Source organism: Galleria mellonella, unplaced genomic scaffold (assembly GCF_026898425.1).
Source record: "Galleria mellonella isolate WM207_F2 unplaced genomic scaffold, CSIRO_AGI_GalMel_v1 utg139, whole genome shotgun sequence".
Taxonomy (NCBI): domain Eukaryota; kingdom Metazoa; phylum Arthropoda; class Insecta; order Lepidoptera; family Pyralidae; genus Galleria; species Galleria mellonella.
In genome coordinates, this window is record NW_026441995.1 from 10,511,546 (window position 1) to 10,535,025 (window position 23,480).

The following is a 23,480-nucleotide window of genomic DNA, read 5'->3' on the forward strand; positions in this document are numbered from 1 at the left end:
ACTATATAAAATTAAATCCGTCTTCTATACAAGTTTTTTGTAATATGGTCAATAAATAAATGAATTAAAGTATAAAATTGTATTCATGTTGTAATTAATTGATGACTTTATTTATATTTATTGTATTCGGCCGTGATTTCCTCCGCGTGACTTAATTTAATTATCGACAGGTATAATAAGTAGCCTATGTCCGTCCGTATTCATTCTAAATAATATGTGTTTACCAAATTTCGTGACAATTGGTAGAGCTTTTATACCAACAAAAAGTAATAAATTAATAACTCACACCAACAAACAGACGTACTCGCTTTAATAATATTAAAAAGAACTGATATACCTTTGAATTTTCGCATAGTATAAAAAAATAACGTATCAGCCAACAGTTGGTCGACTGTTTTTGGGGCATTTTTATTCTCAACGCTCTATCTAGACAAATGTGATCTAAGTCTTTAAGAACCTGTCCTGTAACTGTAAATAGAGGAATTTCTTTTCTATTTAAATAAACTTATTATGCTGACTGCTTTAGCTCATGTGTGAGCTCTGTTTAATTTGACAACTATTATACTTGTGAATGTTATAATAATAAAGATAATTATCCACTGATAATATATAATCAAGTCTGTGTTATCCCGGCATAGAATAAGGAAGGAAAGGGGTAGCCACCCCTTTCCTTCCTGTGGGTGTCGTAAAAGGCAACTAAAAGATGTTAATGATACTAAGAGCCTATGGTAAGTGTGGTTGCCAACCCTCCTGCTAAGCGTGGTAACTCCTGTCAAAACTCTAATTATGGTGAAAGCTTATGTTTAACAATAAACTATATATAATCAAATATATGATTAAACTTATTAAGATAATACAAACATTTGAAAACAATTAGTTTACGTAGAATACTGTGTGATATCTTTTTTTTTTAATTAAAATGCTGACTTAATCAAAAACTAATTACATACATACTCGTGGCCATAGTACCTACTAGGTGGTAACTGATAACCTTCACCCATGTATAAATCCTTTCAAGACCATGTTTCATAACATATTTATGTTTTGTTTAAATATTCAGTTACTAATTATATAGTTATCAATCATAGTTTATTATTTCTCATATTATTTATCATGATCACCATATCAGCCATTAACTGTCCACATAGGCCTCTCACGTACCTAATGGGAAATTTTGCCAAGCTTGTCAGGTGGGTTAGCAACCGTAATTAGGCTTTAGTGATGTTTAAAGAGGGACACAGTTTTTTTTTTTAATGTTGATAATGGAATGGTTACCCTGTCCGCGGTATCCGTATACACTGGCGAGGCACCAGTGAGGGATGAATAGTGAGGATGAAAAGGCAGGTAAATCGTGAAGAATTTAACGATAAATTATGGTTTCCAGGGGGAACCGCGTGGAGGTTGACCTGATTTTGAAATAGGTTGGAAACTAACCTCCCCATTACTAACAATCCCTTCCCCCGAAAGAGAACACAGTTGCCCATCCTTCGACCATTTAGTGTCCTTAGTCGACTTTTATGACATCCACAGGAAAGCAAGGGATGACCCTTTCTATGCAGGGGGGAAAGGATTGTTAGCAATGGAGTTTGACAGCCCCATTGCTAGCAATATGCCTTATTAGGTCGACCTCCACGTGGTTCTCCCTGGAAACCATCGTGAACAATTCTTGTTGAATTCGTCACGATGAGCTAACTGACCTGCTTCATCCTCACTTATCATCCTTCACTGGTGCCCCGCTGGTGTATACCGATAGCGCGAGTGGGGCTACCATTCCATTATCACCTATTAAAAAAAGACCCTTTCTATGCCGGGATTACACGACATCTTATTTATATACTTTTTCTCCTTCTCTTTTTCTTAGGTATATAAGTCCACCTGTGTACGAGTACTATGTCATTTTCTTTAAAACCACATCTGTTATTCTGACTCTTGTACCAAAAAAAGTACTTTAATTTTATCCTACGGACAGGAATGCAATATATCTGAATCACTAAAAGAAACAAGCAAGAGAAAAGAAGCTTAAAACAGGCACGTCGCAGAATATTGTCTAATTAGTGCATCGAAAAAGTCAACAAAGCATACAACGACGACAAACATGCATATAAATAATAGTAGTGAAATACAGGCTACACTTAAAATAAACAAAAAAGCCTTATATTTGTATTTCCGAGCATTTGCCGATGTCAATCATGTCCACCCCAAGTACAGTTAAGTAAAACAGCACAATCGGGCGGAAACGGAAGGCGTTTTGCGATCTCGCGGCAAAATTCGGCAGCTGCGCAAGAGCAATCCAGCTGCCACCAGACATCTAATAGGTCACTTCCGTTTTGAATATGACGATAAGATGTATATGGACAAAATAATATTATTTTAAATTAATACCTAATTAGATTTTTTTCTACTTACGATTACTGTTAGAAGTAAGTCTGACAATAATTAAGTTATAATGAATATTTTAGATGTCCATAATTTATTTATTTATTCTTTAATAAGCATATTACAAAAAAAAGTTTAAACAAAAGGTATGATTTTACTCGTATCACGAAAGTTTCTTATGTAATAAAATTTTCGAAGCTAACAATTTTACATATTTAAATGTAAAAATTTGTATATAATATAAAAATTGGCGCGAAACATAAAAATAAAACTAGATATCTAAACATATGTAATTATTTGTATTTATTAATAACATTTTATTCCTAAAAAAAATCAAAGACAGCACAATTAAAAATGATTAAAGATTTGAGATTATCCGTCGCTAAAATATATTTAGTAATAACTTATGAATGTATGTTTGAATATATTTTATTTTTAGTAATAGTGAGGAGGGACGTTATTAATTTATCACCTGGATTGTAAAAAACATCTCCCAAGATAGCTGATGGCCGAGGGTCTGTGCGTTCAAATATATTCAATTGCATACGCAAGAATTGTTAGAAAGAGTAAAACATATGAAATAAAATATGTCAAAGAGAGATAAGTATAATACTTTACGATTTACGCTAGGGTTATTTTTACCCATTCTGCCAGAAGAACATCTAAAAACAAACATGTATGACATAAAAATAAAAGTGAGTAATTAAAAAACTCCATCTGCGTTCCAGTAATGTCTTGATTGTTTTCAGCTCAGACGGAAGCGATTTGTACAGATGTTTTGTTTTTTTGCTTCTGAAATAGATTTAGAAATCCCACTTGAGGTTGACTTTATAATCTGGATGTCAGTGTTGACAAATAGCTCATGTAAGCATCTAGTATACGTATTCAAATGTATGTGGGGTTATTAATTCCTCGTGTCGTCGGTCTGGCAAAGGAAATTTAATAAAGCTGGACAATTTATTGACTTCTCGAGTTCACAGGAAGTGCTACTAATGTGCGGTTAGAAGTTAATTGTGGACTTGATTATTACAACTTTGGACATAAAAGCTGTCCAATTCTGTCTCATGATTAAACGAATATGTGCTGGTCTTTGCTGAGGCTTGACGAATTTTGTTTGGTTATAACAAGAAAATAATAAAAAAATTAAAAATACTAATAGACAACATTAATATTAAATGTAACTTCTGCTTTTTTTTTTGACAATTTATCTAAAATTATTTATTGCCAGAAAATAAAAATGAGTTTGATTATTTATTACCTCTTAGTGCCTTATCCGCTTAACAGATCACTATGAAAATTGGCATGATTATATTATAGAGGATGAAGAATATGTTTTATTCCACTTAGTAAATATATCCCGATAGCCAAAAAATAGATTAAGATTTGAACATCTATAAGTATCATTGTATCTTATGTCATCAAACCGCGCTTATTTCATTGACTTCTCAAGCACCTCTACATTGCACAACATGACTTGATGTTAACCTTAAAATGTCATAAAAACCAACCGTAATTCGATTACCTCAATAAACAGAGAACGTCTCCATCTGCCGCGAAACCCTCCAGTACTTGAGCAACAAAAAGCCACGCGCCCAAATACATTCTTCCGCCAACCTGTTTCCGGCGCACGAACACTACTAGGTTATCGTAAGCCCTTTAAATTTCGCTATAACTGTCGTATTTTAAAATCAAAGTTTCAATTAAGTTACGAAGTATTCTAAAGAATTTAGAAGAATAAAAAATCTTTAGAATATTTCGTAACTTAATTGAAACTGCTATTCAAAATTCTAAAACTTTTGTTTTAAAACTTTGATACTTTTAATTTTTTTATAAAAAATATATAACAATTTAAAACACAATGTTATGTTAGCAGTACCATGCTCATGTCTATAGGTGACGGTTACCACTTTCCATCAAGTAGGCCGTCAGCTTGTTTGCTATTCTAAGTTGTATAAAAAAAAGCATAAATCAAAATGATAATTTTATGGATAATCATATCATAAAGATCTAAACTGGTATATAACCGGTCCAAAGAAACAAGAAAATCCCCTGATAACTTGACTGATCATCATCAACAATGACCTGAAGAGGAACTAAGGAAATATCTCGACAACCCAGGACAGAAGCGTCTAGCGAAGGATGACAAGGAGAACCGACTCCAAATGAAAAGGGATTAATAAGACTAGGCAGAGAGAAATTTATACTTTGTTCCCACGTCTTTATTAAAACGGTTTTATTATTTATAACTGGCTTCGAAACTGCATCCTCAGGATATTTAAATAATGGTATATAATCGATATAAATATACCGGGACCACATACTTCTTCTTTTCCTGTGGATGTCGTAAAAGGCGATTAAATGAACTAAATTGTCGAGAAATAGGCAGCAGTGTCCTTCATAAAACATCATAAAAACCATGACTGCGGTTGCCAACCCGCCTGCCAAGAGTAGCAACTAGTAGCAAAATCTCCCAAAAAAGGGAAGCTCATGTTCAGCAGTGAACAGTTAACGTCTAATATGATGTTGATGATATAATTGGTATAATGAACTTCTATCAAAAAGTCACAATACAATTAATTTGTTGAATTTGATTATTTTAATTAAAAAAATAATCAAATTCAACAAAAATTATATAAATAGATGAGATTATCTACAAAATTGATGAAGTAAAGAAATGAGATGAAATATCTTTTAACACTGATATCGTTGAATAATCGACACTCAACACCCAATAAGCCCCATACAAAAGTATTGTAACATCTGGCATAGAATAGAGCGATGAAATTTCGACACACTACAAAACCACCAAGCAAACATCACTTGAACATTGTTTATTTATTTTTTATTCATGTTTAACGGTAATTTGAATGTTTGTATTGTTTCTCTAGGTACTCATAGTGAAATAGGTTTGGATGTAATCCAATGAAAATATGCAGACAGACAAAAGGGTCAATTCTGAAACGCCATTTTTCCTATCAAACATATATGTAAACCTATTAACCTAATATTTTTATTCGTTAATTTTGCGGAGTCACTGGTTTGTGGATTATCATAACCTAAATTTATAATAATTTTGATTTAGGTATATTGGTCCTTAGAATAAGAATTCCGTTGTAAAAATGAAATTTTAATTTAAAGATGAGATAGAGGAATGGTGCCACCAAATTGACCCCAACAACTTCTTAAAAATTTTATTTATTGAGAAATGCACCATTCTTGCAAATAAGGATTATTTCGTTATATTTTCACACAATTTCTTAGAATTTGAAAAATCAATATTTATCTATAATCTGCTAGGAAAAGCTCTTTCTTCGCATATATTATACATACACCAAGTCAGTTTGAATTAATTATTTATATAGAAGCAAGTAAATTTATATGATCATAATGTGCAGTAGTTATTCATTGTATGTGTTATATAATTTGTAAATCAATATTCAACGTATCCACGTTTGTTATTGTTTATCTGTAACAATTTTCAATTTTTCATTGCATTTTTTCATCATCAAAATTACATTTCTGTTTAGCCTAAGTTTGACTGAGAGAGACGGCTACATAACATTAAATCCGCCTTTTGTGCCAATCCTTTTTTGTAATATAGTCAATAAAAATAAATAAATAGAAGGTAGATGAGTTAGAGAATGTGCAAGATAGTATTACTGCTGATAATGGTTGATAGTAGCATTCACGAGGATGTACGAGTACATGCTATGTAGGATATAAGGAAAGAAGAAAATTGTGCGTAATTGTACTCCTAAGATATATAGAATATAAGAAAATATTATTACTCGTACCACTTAGTTACTATTAGGCTATAAGTAGCGTTATATGTACATTCTCGAAGAACATCGTGAAGTCTGAGATTAGCAAAATCAGATATTAGTTGTAGCTTAGTTCATATAATGCAGCGCTGATTTTCAATCTGCACCGAACTTTTAGAAAATAGAACCTATGAACTATATTTACTGTCTACTATATTATTTATTGATATATATGATTTTGTACATTCACATATCATAATAAACGTCTTAAGGCCTATATTGTCTTATTCAATCTAATTAAAAAATTTTATCAACTTTACCTTGTGTTATTTCTTAGTTTTATCTTTTTATCTACCTATTGTATAAAATGGTCAATTCCTGTTCACATTGTATATCTATTTCATTATAAAGTCATCTCTGAATTATTTAAATTAAGAGATGAATTGTATTTTTATATTTAATAATATATATATTGTAAACAACTGAATTTATCAGATTATAACTAACAAAATGCATCTAAAATATTCGTGTTTAAATGTAATTTGTACTTTATTAAACGTAATATTTTTTATTTGTTGCAGGTAAGTCCTGGAAGCAGACAAACAGTGGATAATCATATTATAAAGGAGCTAGGACTTGTGTAAAATGAGATTATGACATAAGCTCTCTTTCGGTGTTATGATCTATTGTAGTTGGATGTAATCCTATTGTGTTCACACCAGCCAAAGTCTGGCAAAATCACCTTATCAGTCAACCAATCTATTTCGAAGTGAAATTATGAATGAGATGAACGATAGCGTAATTCGATACAGTTTATATAATGCTACTTTACGCTATCTGTTCACATTTTGTGATCTTTGTCGCATCTTCATTTAAATTGAATAAGATTCATTCTATTTAGCGTATATATATATCGTATTAACATGGAGTATTTATTGATTCTCGATTAAATTATATACTTTTTATTACCTATGTAGGTACCTAAATTTTTTTATATATTGTTTAGGCTCCTGTTTATACCATAATATTATAAAGAGGAAAGATTTGATTTTTTGTATGTTTGTGTTCTTATTTATAAACAAATCTTTCACTTATAGAAAGTTACGTTATTACTCCATATTGGTAAGGACATTAAGCAATACCACTTCAGTTAGACGGCTTAGATAGGTGATAGTGTTTTATGTCGCATATTCTTTTTCCAGCACATTGTATTCATGTAGTCGTTTCATCAGTCGTTTAAATCTGTTAATTTTATATTTAATGTCCAATGAATACATAAAATAATAAAGGAAGAGCCATTATAGATAGGTATATTCTTATATTTAATTGGATTAAAGCTTTTAATTACTTAGACACCATTTTTAAATCCAATTACACAAAGTGCTCTTATAGCTAGAGTAAATTCTTTTTGAACCGTTAAGGGTGAAAGAAATGCGAAAGAAAGTTGAAGTAAGTCGTTATATAACACATGTATCTAAATAATATTAGGTAAGATATATTTGGTCTGTTTTCAATTAATCGTCCTATATTTTGAATTAATTAATATGTTTAATTTTCAAATTATTTTTAAACGATTTGCAACTTCCAACTATGCGCCAAAGTATCGGTATGCGGCGGCTTCGATAACATCTGGTAGGCAAGGTGTATACAGTAACTATTCAATTATTTGCCACACGTGTGCCCTTCTATCCAAACAAGCTGATAGATGAGTTTATATCACAAGATGGCGACTAATATTGCACTCACTATATTTACAGAGTATATACACCATATCACTACTGCTCGCTCACAAAATATAATGAGAGTAGGGGCAACTAAGGAAACAAAGCACAATACACCAAACAAGAAAATGTCTGGAAAATTTACTGATCTTCGGTATTATTTTACTGCTATAAACCATCAACTGTGACCAAAAATTGACCCTGATCATCAACTCTGCATACATTATAGGGATCTAAAGTCAATTAAAGAAAATAAATATAAAATAATTTTATAAAAAAAAATTGCTACATCTGTAACCGCTTCTGCATATATTCTTGTATTACTAGATATTTCTCTCTGTTGTGCAAATCGTTACAAGAGACTGGTATCTATATAATTGTCATCATTATATGTATAATTACTTTTTCAAAATGGTGAACTATGAATAGAATAATCCAAATATGCGGCTAAGTGGTTTTCAATTACTTCAAAATAAATCTCGTTCAACAGTACGAGTATAGCCCCACAATATAATAAGGGGTGGTAAGATCAGCCCGTGGACTGCATTAGCCGGGTGTTAATGCGTTTTTTCTAAGACATGTGCTACTGCCAATTTGTGTAAAGGTGTTCTCATGATGCCGCCTGAGAGACGCCGGTTGCAGTGATTTGACGATTTTGCATGTTGCAAACATTAAACAATTTTTTTTTTTTATTTATTTATAAACATGATCACTGCAAAACATCATTGTATCTAATAAAATATGTGCCGAAACATATGATAATAAATTTAAACTAAAAATTTATTTTTTATGTAGATATATAACACCGTACAAAATATTACCTTTCCTTCCATTTTATAAACTAGTTTTACACATTATTTTGTTCAATTATACAATAAAAAACTTCCGTAATATTATTTTTTTATAACATTTATTCACACTTTTACACCATCTAGTATCTAGTAGAGTCTTTCCTTAGACAATTTTGGAAAATAACGGGAAGTAATTTTTTAAACTTTCAGTGGCTTATGTTGTTTTTCAGCTCACCTGATGGTAAATGACTACCGCCGCCCATTAGCATCCATAACACCAGAGGCATTGCTGGTGTGCTGCCAGCCTTTTAAAAATACGCTCTTTTCTTGAAAGCTACGATGTCATATTGATTCGGAACTACTGCTGCTTAAAGTTGATTCCAAAACATGATTGTATTTATAAATCCGTGTTTAGCTTAATATACTCATTGGCGCATTTAAAATTATTTTCTAGGAAGCATTTGCTCCTTAAAAAAGGCGCGTATATTCTCTTAGAATACCCCTGATCTTTAAATATGCTGTAGTTAACTAGTTTATACTGTAAAAACCCCTTCGTCCCTAAATATGCCAATTAATATACCGTAAAAATGTGTCCCCATAAATTCAACTGTCACTCACACAAACTTTAAAAAACATATATTCAAACATATATTATATTTTAAAAATATATATCAATAAAACGTCAATACTTATCACTATCAATTGTATAGAAAAACCTTTTGTTGTTGGGTTGTATATACTTGGGTATAATATTACGTAGCAATACACGAGATAAAACCAATAAATTTTGTTTCCCTTCCCATTAAACTATATATTTCCACCTGTACGCCAGTCCATTACCAAATCAACTTGCGAACATTCATTCCCATAATGTTCGTCGTCATGAAAAATGTCGTAACATTCAGTTAGGCCGTAATGTTTCCCGTGAAACCCCATGACGCAGCGGCTATAAATCGAACCGCTACAACTAGAACAGTACCTCTGGAAAGGGGAATCTGACTAAGTTATGATGCCTTTTAGAGGGGCGATATGCGATATGCAATGTAGGGAGAAAAATTTTAGTACAGTTTTTGTTTATAAATTGTTCTTTAACGGTAAATGTAATGAATCGATTTATATATTTTATTCATGATAGTTTTAAACTCGTTTACATGTGTAATTCCGAAATCGATATTATGTTTCCATAACATATACACTTAAGACGTTTTACACGAGCGAAGTACTTAATTATGAAGTAAGAGATAGCTTTCAACTAATCGTACCTAATTGTATATTTCGATCGAAGCTGTTGTTATGCAAACTAACGAACCGACAACAATTTCATAGCTATTATTGTCATGTAACAGTACAATAATTTTAATTTCGTTACATATGATTTTATCGTATATAGAGCTCCGTCAGCAAATAGTTGTATTTTATGTTTATATTTTTTTAGAAGAGTTGCTGCTGCAAAAATCTACAATGATTTCCCACCTTCTTTGCTTGCTAAAATGTCCCAATTCGCTTTCAAAAATAAATTTAAAAGAGTCTTATTGGAAAAAAAAAACAAATTTTAAGCAACCGAGATCTGATGCGTTATTTTTTTAAATTCTTTTTAATATCAAGAATTAATTCTCACGATGATATTTTCACTGTCGATTATGAAAAGGTGTTTGTAATTTACTCCTGGAATTTTATTCGGAATTTGTTCTTTTTTTTTTTAATTTTTAGTGTATTTTTTTTTCAACATATTAAGTCTCAAATCCGATATGTAAATATTGACAACCAGCATGAATGTTGAAATTATAATGAGTTAAAGATCCACAAAATCTGAGATGCACTCGTATAGGTGCGTCTTGCTAGAGGTGTTCATATATAGCAACAATTGAGGCAGCTATTATTACTAGCAAAATGTACCTATACGTATAGTATTATATTATCTGTACCTAAACTAATATTGTAAAGAGGATAGATTAGGTTTTTATATGTTATGGATAAACTCGAATAATAATCAATTTAGTACAATTTTAGAAATTCTTCCCAATAAACAACTACATTATCAGCGAGTAATATGGACTGTATTTTATTAAAAATAAAACCGTGTGATATTTCGGTGGGTCGCTAATATGGGTATATACCATATCTGCGTGGTACCCAAGCATTCTGTCCTATTCGTCTTTTTGCCGTGAAGCAGTTGTGTTTGTATGATTGTATTTCGATTTAAAGGGTGGGATATGGCAATGAAATTATAGGATACAGAGCTCGCAGGAATGGTAACGCACGAAGGGCATCATGAGCGACACAATATACTCTGTTAAGTGCATAGTGCAGTTCATATTTATAGGTGAGGGTTACCACTTTTCATCAGGTGGACCGTCAGATTGTTTACCATTCTAAGTTACATAAAAAAAATAAGCGAATAAGTAGTATAAAACTAATACAATAGTACTTTTCAAACGGAAATGTGATTTCGATCCGAATTATTTCGTCCATTGCTCTAGATGATTATACGGTGTAATCGTTCACGCAAAATTGTCGTATACATTTATCAATACAAAAGGCACAGAAAAAGCACAATAAAACCGTAATTGTATTTAATTGGTTGTGTCCCATTCATATAATATGAAAATGTCTGGCTAGATAATAGTACTAAAAATTTCGAGTGGCCATTCTTGTTCGTAAAATAACCAAATAATTGTAGTTCCTTTCCTGCTTTACAAATGTAACTTAATTGTTCAACAAAAGTTTTACTCCCACATTAAAGCTATTTTTTAGCAACGTTCAAATGAAAGAGGTTTTAAATTAGCTTATATATATATATATATATATATATATATATATATATATATATATATATATATATATATATATATATATATATATATATATATATATATAACAAATCGTGAGTGTATCTCCATTGATTCTCTTTGTAATTAAAGGAATTTAATCTTGTGTTTCAGTCACAATTGAAACCACTTTTTTATAGACTAAAATCCTACGTTTCGTGTCCACATTTCTATATTACAGACAGGGTTTCGCATTCTAAAGAAAAATATTTAAATATCAATATCATTATACAAAGCGTATATGCGCTAAGTTAGAATAAAACTAAGGGTATAACCTACCCGAATGCCAAATTTCATTCAATTCCTTTCAGCCGTTTAAACGTACATACACACATAATAAACATAACATAAACATACAGTACCATACATTTAAATATTTAAATTTCCAAACAATCATATTTATAATAGTTATTATTACAATAACGTATCTGTATGAATCATCTCGCCTTCCATCGATGTATTTTATTCGATTTAAAATACGAATAGTAAAATTACTAGAGAATATTAATTTTATTACAAAAAAATCCGTTACTTTTTTGCGATGTGAAATCTTATTTATATCATAATTCATTTATTTAGATGAAACCATTCTACTATCTAGAATCGTTTCTAGACGGAAAAGTATGGAGAATTTAAGAAGAAGGCATAATTTTTCATGAATCATACTTAAGGTCAATCATATACTCAGATGGGAAAAAATAATGAAAGCATGAGTAAGCGACTTTCAAAGAAAGGAGTTTCCTGATCTGTTTTTTTTTTGTGTATATGTTACGCAATGTCTTCGTTAATTTTCTTCTATATTAGTTTCGTTAATTTTGTGACGATTGAGGAGATTGTTTTTCTTTATGGAGCATATAAGTGCCTATTGTAAAAAAAAAATATTATATATAATGTAATTTTTTTACACATTATGCCGTCATATATTGATGTATTATTATAATTAATATTAGCATATTAAGTATAGCTTATTATTAATATAACTGGTTTTACAGAGAAAAATTTAATTATTAGTTTTAATTTTTCTGTTTTCAAACAGAAAATAATGTAAGGTTAATTATTTTTTATTTTGATTTTGAAATTATAAAAATAGTAATGTGGTGTATCCAACTCCTAAATGTCAGTCTAGACTTGAACCGTGGCTTCCTCTTAAGAAGCAAGGCGCCAAGATGGCAGACATGTCTCAAGCGAAAAGCACTGTAGATCAATCTTTTCAAGCCGCCGTCCTAGATTGGGGCTAGATAAATGTATTTGTGAGGAAATATTATGTTTGTTATTCTCCTTTCTTTACGACAGTATTTGGATACATTAACCTATCGCTCCACAATAACGTTTCAGATTACATTTGTTTGTCTCATTTTTTATTTTTTTGTATTATTTGTGAGTTAATTTATTTTCTTAGAATTATAATTTCGAGATATTTGTTTATTGCTGTCATTACTTCATTATTCAAATATGTTTATTTAGCGAATAAAGCATTTACAATATATTTAAAATAAGTTGTGAAATTCACTTAATGTTTACCTAAATAAATATTTAGCTATTAAATAATATTGAAGCGCAAAAATGTAAAAATATCATTTCTACTTTCTCCCATACAAACTGGTTCTAGCTGAATGGCTTTTGACAAAACGACATCTGTCAGGTCCGCTAGTTTTTAGTTATTACTCATATTTTGACTAGTTGCACATAATATTCGCTATATGCTTCGTATATATGTATATATACTGTCTGTAGTCTTGTTTATAAATTTTATAGCAACAGTATGCATTTGAGTTTCAATAAAATAATGTTTATAAATTCAGTGTTTTAAATTTTTTAACATTTTATTACGAGTAGTTCTAAATTTCGAATTTCGTTGGTGAAATCACATAATACTTATATAATAGACTCTACTTGTAGGTATTATTGAAATTTAAGTACCAAAATTAAATATAATGTTTTTGTTTTACTTAAAAATTTATATTTTTTATTAAACAATGTTATAAATTATTATTATCATAAACCCAAACCTTTTTCTCCTCAGGGTAACATTTTATATCTGAATTTTTTATGTTATTTTGTACAGAGAATCTCAACAACGAATAAAGATAATTTTCATTTCACCAAAGCTTTTTTAACAAAATACGTAAACTTTATTATCAGCTGAATGTTTGTTTTCCCGCGCATTATATTCATAATGGCTTTAATCCCAAATATTTGGGTCCAGACCCTTTGTCCTCATTCACGTTGTATCGCAATTTACTTTCCGAGATGCATAATACATGAGAACTCAGGGTAAATATTATTCAAGCGTGAAAGGAGAGTTTTTGAATTATAAAAATAAATAGGTACGGAGGCATGACCATTTTTCGCATCAAAAGTCTTTTTTTTTTTTGCTAATATGTTCATTCTTAGGTATGACATCTTTGTTTTTATGATATCCTTTGATCGAAATTTGCAATGATGTAACATAAAACGTTTTCTTAACAATATAACAATGGAAATATTTTATTGTTTTACATTATTAATTCAGCTGTAACAGAGCAATACAGCAATAAGGTTAAGTAGAGTGTAAGTAAACAGAGCAATCAATTTGTTTATATCTTCATATGATGTAAACAAAACAATTATAACCAGTGATTTTTTTTTCTATCTAATCTAGAATCAGAATATTATACTGATTTGACTAAGTTATTTATAATAGAGTTAAAATCACTAAAAAGATCAAAATATTGTCAAGTGACTAATTATAATATTATGTATCAAATACCTTAAAACAGAAACAATTACTACATAGACTACCAGTCATATAAAAGCATGTATGACAATAACACAAATATGAACTTTGAACAATTTCTACTTGGAAATTGGAAACAATAAAGCTGCTGTCTTTCCCTCTGTTTATAAATGGAACTCTTAGCGTGTACGCTAGTCTCAATATATCATAAAATAAACGAGTACTCGCGTGCACATGAAACCCGTCAAAAACCGAAGACGCAGTCGCGACGTCCCCAGCCCGGACCCTCCCAATTTATTGCAATCCGATACACCCACGAACTACGGACTACGTCGGGAGACCGAATGTGCTGCTCTATCGACAGATAGGTTATTTCTTCCGTTATTGAGATCATTTGTTATGTACGACGTACTTAGATACACACATCAGTTATATTTTATTGTATTATTATACTCGTATATACACGCTGAAATTATTTGAAGGAAATTTTCTAAAGAATGTGGGTCAGTAAAAGAATAAATAAACTTTCCATACGAACACAATGCATCAAACTATTAAGTATATTTAGTATATTATAGTATGAAAGCTTTAAAATTTTTGTCATTTTTGAATTTTGGATTCTCCAAATTTTGTTAGTTAGTGATATTGTTAGTTTTTCGCTCGGCCAACGATTCCCATTTCACCCCGTATAAGTAATAAAGAAATAAATGCTACACAAGTATCTGCTTAACATTTTTAGTCACCTACCAACTAAATAAAAAAAGAGCAAGTTAGAAAAACAAAACGCTTTTTTTTAAACTATGTCGATATTTAATTAACATTATATTGTATTGAATTATTCTACACACTCTAAGAAACATTTTTAGAATTATTTCCTATTGATTATCAGGACATATCAGGCTTACTGAAGGCTGCAACGCTGAATAGTTTATTCGATCAAAATGGGTATTTGTTATCAACCCTTCAGTAACAATTCTAGTTTTCCTTGCATTCAGAAAGCAAAAAACGAATAGGTATATTTTATAACTTTTAACAATAATTTATGTACCCTTATCAAAGCATTTCATGAAAAATTCGCCTACCTCAAAGCCTACATAATAATCACAGCAATTTCATTTAATAGTTTGTATGTTTTATTGCTTTATTACAGCTTACTTTCCGTTTAAACTAATTTTTTATGTAGGACAAACTCTTCATTATACAACTGTTCAAGTAAACTTTTTAATTAAAATCGAAAGCTTTGTCTTGTTTGCTTTCAGTCTATCAATTGCTGCAGATATATGCGTATTATTTGTAATTTCTATTCATTTATACTAATGATATTGTTATCTACTTCATTCGCATACCTAAATGCCATCCGCATCTTAAATTTTTTCAATCTTATTGATAAGCAGAAAGTCAGCAATATACAAGAAAGACTAAGTTTCACTACATCCAAAATTCGTTCCTTTAACAATATATTCTATAAAAAAAATCTATATATAACACAGACTGTAGAACTTTATATCTTACGAAGACAGCATTAATTGATATGGTGGCCACATAAATACTTCGGATAAGGCACCAAGATTCACTAGGTTAGGAAGTTGAACTGATTAAGGTATGCGGGCCTCTTAATAGCTGTAGTTCCAGAGACAACGTTAACTTAAATGTTAATTAGACGGATACAATAATATATTATTGTTATCAGCCTATAAAATTCCGCACCATGAAAAAAATATCATGCAAACATTCAGAACATTTCAGAATATGATGATAAAATTGTTTTAAAGGTTTGCAGAGAATAATCTGATAGATGCTATACCATAAAAAAAACATGCACAAATCTTCTGCTACATAAAATACAATGTGGACTATTTCTCGCATCTTTGGGATAGCTCAGCTTCTTCTTATTCTTCTTTTTTTTTATACAACTTAGAATGGCAAACATATAGACATGAGCAGTAACACGAACATAACAGAGCATGCTGTTTCGGCCATGATACACCCATGCGTTGCCCTGAGGACTCAGATGTTATTCTTTACCTTGTAAATTCTTCTACACGCTTTCGATGTTCTGTAGAGATGAGCTGTCCGAATAGTGGGAGATGTTGTGGTGATACAAAACTTTGGAATTTTCTATTTAGAATTACGTAGGGATAAAGTCTCTCTTGATATCTTCTACCGCCTATTCTACGAAAAACGCTTAGAAGAACTTCAATCCTTTATTCCATCTTTCCCTTTCCGACATCGCACCACGAAGATAATCCAGCGACTGCGTTCATACTCGGTAGACCGCCCGGTTCGTGTAAAAATAAATTTACAAAATATTATGTGAACTGTACCATAACAATATGGTCTTTCCCTTCGCCCTATAATCTCAGATCCTTAAAAAGTAACAAACCGAACGTATATAGTATAACTGTATTCTTATTAAATTATCCCACATATTTTACATTAATAGATGCATAGTTAAAATACGTACTTATACCACAATTTTGCTGTAGGTATATATGTTGTCAAAGGAATTTCGAAAACGCCAACTTAATTTGTAATTCTTAACGGCTATTAAAATTTATCGGTACCTGCATAAAAATGCCATACCATATTTACCTGTATACATAAAGTTAGGTATATAAAATTAGGATTGTATTCTACAAAAAAAACGAATTTTAATCGTAAACTAAATTGAAATCTGTAAGTATATTTAAAAATAATTACAACTGACGTAGTTATAAGGTAATAAACATAAAAAAATACAACGGAATTGACAACTTTCTTCTTTTGAAGTCGGTTGGAAATATTAGATATACTATATAAGAAGGAGACCTTGTACAAAAGTCGTTTGCTTAGGCACTTCTGTCCCATTCGTGTTTCAACCGTGAAGCAGTTGTATTTGCATGGCTGCGTTTCAGTTTGAAAGGTGGGATATGGCAGTGAATTTACAGGATACAGAGAAATAACACCCGAGTTGACGACCGACGAATTAACACCCGAGTAATGCATGAGGGGTATTATGGGTAAAACAGTATACTCTGTTATGTCCATGGTACAGCTCATATCTATAAGCGACGGTTACCACTTTCCTTCAGGTGGGCCGTCAGCTTCTTTGCCATTCTAAGTTGCATAAATAAAAACTATGATCTAATAATATTTCCTCATCTATCTGCAGAGAGAAGTATTTATTTAAAATATATTAACTGCCAAAATAGAATTGAATTTAAGCTATTGTTGTCGTTTATTTTTTATCTTATCTAGAAAGCTTCCGATCAAAGAAAACGTGAGAATCTTTAAAGAAAGTCTCAAACTATACAAAACGTCAGCATTACAATAGTATGATCTCATTATACACGTTTCTAGTGTCATACCGTGGTTTTGTGTAATTTCTTTTATAGAACAATATGCTATTCATAAACAAAAATGATAAACATCGTAATCGATTCATGTTTTCATGTTTAGGCTCCAAGCGTTTAGAATTTGGCACCATAGAAAGCCTTGCTATATAAAACTTAAGAATTACGCTAATTACTTATTGTACTTTAAGCAATTTTTGTCTTAAAAAATACCACTTACAATTTATAGCAGATATTATATGCATCCTAACACTACATTCTTATTATTAAAAACATAACCAATAACATCTGTTTATAAACATAAATTAAACATATTATATTGTTGTTATATAACATTATTCTCTATGTTGTATAATGCAAAAAAAGTTCGTTCATTCATACACAGGTAGACAAATTAGGAGTTAACTGTATGCATACTCAGATTGCATTTTGTTTTATCTCTTTTTACATGCGATATACTTAACAGTTAAAAATATACAATTACTATAGGTATCATAGCGTACGTTGCGTGTTGAACATAACCTATGTGTTGCGGAATAGTTGACCTCTACGTAAGCCTACGTTTTAGGCATTGTTCTAGTTTTAATTATCATGTGACCCCTTGGGTTTCAATAATTTAATTGCAATATTTATAAACCTGCAAGTACTACAAACTTGTAAGATTTTTTAAACAAGGCATGTGTTTACTAATATCCCTATTACAATTAAGAATAATTCTATTTAGTAATATGTCCAATGATTCGTATGAAATACACGTAATTGTACCAAATCTTGAGATATTGTTACTGAGAATATCTGGATTAACTTGAATCCTAACAAATATGACAAATTAAGGTACCTATAGCACCTGATTATATTAAATGAACCTTGTAGCAATGACATAGTTTAGGACTTATGATTTAGATTGATCTGAATCCTGATAAGTGCAATAATTTCGATTCATATAAAACCACACAGATGGTTTAAATTGATTAAAATCCTTACAAATTATTGATTATTTATGCTTCGTATGAAACCTAGTCGTAAACAATATATCAAGCAATATCATAATATTTAAATTTAGAATTTTAATTATGTCAATAAAAAATATATGGATTACAATCGAATTATGTACATGTTCAGATTAATTACCTCATCAAAACAAGTACTACACTCAAGGAATTGTTAAAACAAACAAAACACAAAATGTGTACTATTTATTAAAACAAATCTTAAATTTAATATAAAAATATAACTGTAAAACATTTGAACATATGGTAAAAGTCAAACAAACATATTCAATGAATCATCCACTGATGTTTCAATCTTACCCTAATTATGTGACCAAAGAATCAATTGAATACATATCACTTATCTGTAGATGACTCAGTTTTATTCAATATTATATCCATTGAAATAAATAAAATTAACATTTATCTATAATGGGCTAGTTATACCGTAACGAACACCTGTCTCCGATGACGCCAATATGAATTATCTGAACATTCCATTATCATAAAATGATAATAATACCTAAATTCCTTATGGAACAGTAGCTCAATAATGACAATTCGTTTAATATGTAATTGTTTTATAAATTAATCATTAATATATGGAGAGACAAAAAGTGTTGTACGGATGTAGCATGCGAGATGCCATTGCGTAGGATCACCACAATTTAACAGTATTTGTAGGATTGAATTTTGTAATTATGTGCTACGCGTACGTAGTTGTTCAAATGTGTAAAACAAAACTTTTTTTTTACAAGTAGATGACGAAAACTACTTGTAGGATCAATTATAATTCACGAGTTAAATCGTGTCGAGCGTCATTCTGAAGAGAGGCCGAATACAGAGCCGAAAATGTTATGGATATTGATATCAGATGTTATATTAAATGTTTAAACAAAAACTAAATGTTTCTATCAATATAGAAGAAAATCATACTCTATGAAGTCTGCGTATGCAAAGTGAAGTCCAGTGTGAGTTTATAAAAATGAGTTTAAACATTCCCTATATTATTATTATATTCAATTATTAAGAAAACTATTTTTTAGATATATCAAATGTTATGTTTTATCACAAAATATTAATTACTAACTATGCCAGCCATTTCGTCTGCGTAATTAAATAAAAAACTACTTAAGTATATTATATCTCATGACGATTGGTTAAGTTGTTATAGCGCCAAATAATAATAAATAAAGTGACTTTCACAGTTATGCAGTAAACAGTCACTTGACCTGGGATGGTCATAAGCAATGGCTGCTTCTGCGTAATTATCTCCAATTTAAGAATATTAGTCCTTGCTAAAATTATGAAATAGGAAATAGCACGGTGACCACACGTCCTTACGTGTGGTCAACATAGAATGTTCAGTTAAGTATCCACCTGCACGTGCTACAGAGTCCGAGTCGCATCAACAACGCGTGCGCAACGTTGCAAATACCAAGAAAGAAAAAGAACAAAATCGTATATTATTATCATTTCAACAATTAAACTGTACTGTAGGTACTAATACAAAAATGAATTTGTTAAGTTATTGTTGTAAAAGAAAATAATAATACGTCATTCTTGTTTTGCCATTATTGTCTTGTTTGGACTTATATGAATAAATATAAATATTTTTAAGTTTTGTTGGAGCAGTGACAGCTCAATTGGACAGCGCTTGACTGTGGTCCAGGGATACTAAAATCGAATCCCAGCTTATGCCTCTTCATGTTCAATTCATGTTTCGGTCATTTAAAAAATATTTATTTGCTTCATGCTTTGAAGAGAATGTAAAGCCGTCGTTCACTATGCCACGTTCAGTATACTAGAGGATGGCATCCTCACTGTAGTAGAAGAAGTAATTTTTTATTTAAATTTTATTTTTTTCAAACAATCATACAATAAGTTTAATACTTAATTGAATACGTAATTTTTTGTACTATTAAATATGGCTACTGCTGAATTGCTAGTTTTAGGAAAACTTTACTTGTTAAGCCGCGACTTGTTGAACTTTGAAATATTTAATTTCATTAATATGCACCTTGAATATAACATAAATTCCTAAATTATTCAAAACACATTAACGATGATGTAAATTGGAACATACAGAGTAAATACAATAATGATTAATACTTATATGATATTGCTTATTTTTTTTAAACTCTAGTAGTAACTCGTAACTTTGCGTTCGTGAATCAAGATAAAATGTATTCTATTTATTAATTAAGTATGTTGTCTACCCATATAGAAAATTTCATTCAAATCTGTTAAGAGTGTTTGAGTAACAAACATCTAAATATTCAATTGTCTTTACATTCTTTCATATTTGTTATAAAATATACTTTAACCATCAGTATTTATTGTACCTAAATAAAAAAGAATTAATAAAACCAATACTTCAGTCAAAGAAAACGTAGTCGAGCGTATCACAAAGAACCGCACACCAAAGCTCTTAAAATACATATCACCACGTTAAAGCTTGTACGGTAGAGCAAACGGACGCATAAATTAAATCAACGACACAAGAAGCCGTCCACGATCGCGTTCACGTCCGCTTTGCTCCTGCGTCGATTTTTATTCGCACATCATTTACTTTGTAATATCAGAAACCAGTGTCCTGACTTCCTTAGAACGTGTAGATTTAACAGTTTCAGCCGATCGATAAATAAAGTAACTATACTTAACAATTTATTTTTCATTAAATTATTTTGTTTTTTCAACAGAGTATTTAAATAAGAAAAAGCTACCAATTTGACTCTATTCTTTGAATTTGTTACACTATACTTCCGCTAAATCTGATGTGATACTGATTATTGTTTGTTCAATCGATTTTACTCCTGTGATAGTAAATTTTTTATTTATTAAAGCTGCTGTGATTTTTTAGAGAGCAAAATTTCGCTTGCCATTGATTTTTTGAGAACATTTTAAATTACGTGTGTGACCACTGTTATAAAAAGAATTTTTGCAATGGTAACTCTTAGTAAATGTGGGATTATTGAATAACTATGTTTAAAATTCATACGGTACAACGTGAGGCGTGCGTGATTTTTTAACTAATACACATTTTTATGGGTTTCCCCGTCACGCTTTCTAAACATTTATTATGTAATCGTTTCGCTTTTAATGTTACCCACTTAAAATATATTTTATCTCAATAGAATCAGAATGCTTTTAATTACTTACTGGCGTGTGTGTTTATTAGAGCACAAAATATTTACCATTTACTGCATTAAATTACCCTTAAATTGAATTTATAATATTAAGTGAATGAACGAACGATATAGGCTAATTGGCATTAGAATCAATAGTTTAGCTGAGTTACCTATGGGTCATGATCTAACTTTTCTTTATTATTTCATCCTACACTAGTGCCTCACTATTCCACACCATTAGCACAACTGTAATCTTTATTCATAAAGAAAAATTATGTAAAAATCGTTTCAGGGTGGCCAAACCAACGTCTGTCACAGTCTGTATATCTGTCAATTATTAACAACAGTTAACCATTCATTGAATTTTTTATTGTATTACAAGTGCTTAGTAAGTAACCCTGCGGAGTGAGGCCCTGGTGACCTGTAATACAGGTATTCTTATACCTATCTCAGGCACCAGTCTCTCACAATTATATTTATAATTTGTTTAATATAAGCATTGTATTTCACTGTAATGAATTGTGAAGAGAAATAAATCTGTTTATTATTATTATTATTATTATTTAATTTAATATTTCTAAATAACTGTTTAAAAAGAACAATATATACTTGATATTTGTATTTCTGTATCTCTAAATTTAATCTTTAATAACAGAGATAGGTACAACGTCTTGCCAGACCCGGGTCCCTTGAGAAACTTAAATAATCCAGTATTTTCATGGGAACGTACTACAATAATTACAGATAAAGGGCCTGTAATTGTCACATAACTGAGGTACTCTAAACAGAAAGTAAGAAGGTAGGTACTTACATGGATATTCGGACACAGAGAATCCGTGGGAGCATACGATATATAGTCAGCACGTAGGGCTGCCAACCATACCATATTATGGTATTTTACTTTATTTAAAAATAATAAGTGATTGTGGCGTTTCATTTTTCATTGGCAAATTTTGAATTTGTGAATGAAAAATGAAACAATACCAATATTAATGTTTTTATTAAATTTTGGAAACTAACGTTCCTTAATAAATATGAATATTTATTGAGTTTACGATTTCAATGCATTATAGGTTTCCACGCTTGGCAGGCAGGTTGACAACCACAGTTAGGCTTTGGAGATATATTAAGAGAGACGCTGCTCATCCCTCGATCAAAAAGTTATAAATTATTACATACATACATATCTGTCACGCCTGTCTTGTCTTATTAATTATTGTATATGATTAATTTTATTAAAATATTATATTTTATAATTATTTTATAGAGAATAGTACTATTGAAAAATCGAAGAATAAAAAATAAAACGAACTAATACTTATTTTTTTGCAAATTCTCCTTAAAATGCTATTTATTACAAAATAAGGAGTTACTATTTCTTATACGAGTCAATTTGAAAGTACTATTTTTTAAAAAAAACCAATTGACAACCCTAGCAGTGCGTGTGAAATGAGTACACGACAATAGGGCGCGCGCACACATGACAGAGGAGCTCTGATTTAGAGTAGACATCGCGTCGAACAATGCCGAATCGGAGTGGTGCAATCGTACGATAATTATGCGCTTATTGCGTAGGCGGCATGGGAACTTGCTTTGGTCACAATAAATGCAATTTGTATGCTTAGATAAAGTGATAATTATCATACTTGGAGTACGTAATTAATGACCTTCAGTATAATTAAGGTAGTAGATGTTTTTTGTAAAACAATATTTACTATTATGTACATTTATTAATTTTGCAATATATTTGTAGTTATTGCGAAACATAAAAAACTTAAAAGATATTTGCAATGATTAATTATTATTAAATTTTTAATAAAATTACTTTTATTTAT

At 30.5% G+C, this 23,480-nt stretch overlaps 1 protein-coding gene across 1 annotated transcript in view; it reads left to right on the forward strand.

The window, feature by feature from the left end:
* LOC113511874 (rhomboid-related protein 2) overlaps nucleotides 1-23,480 on the forward strand; it is a 132,170-nt gene that overhangs the window by 52,390 nt on the left and 56,300 nt on the right.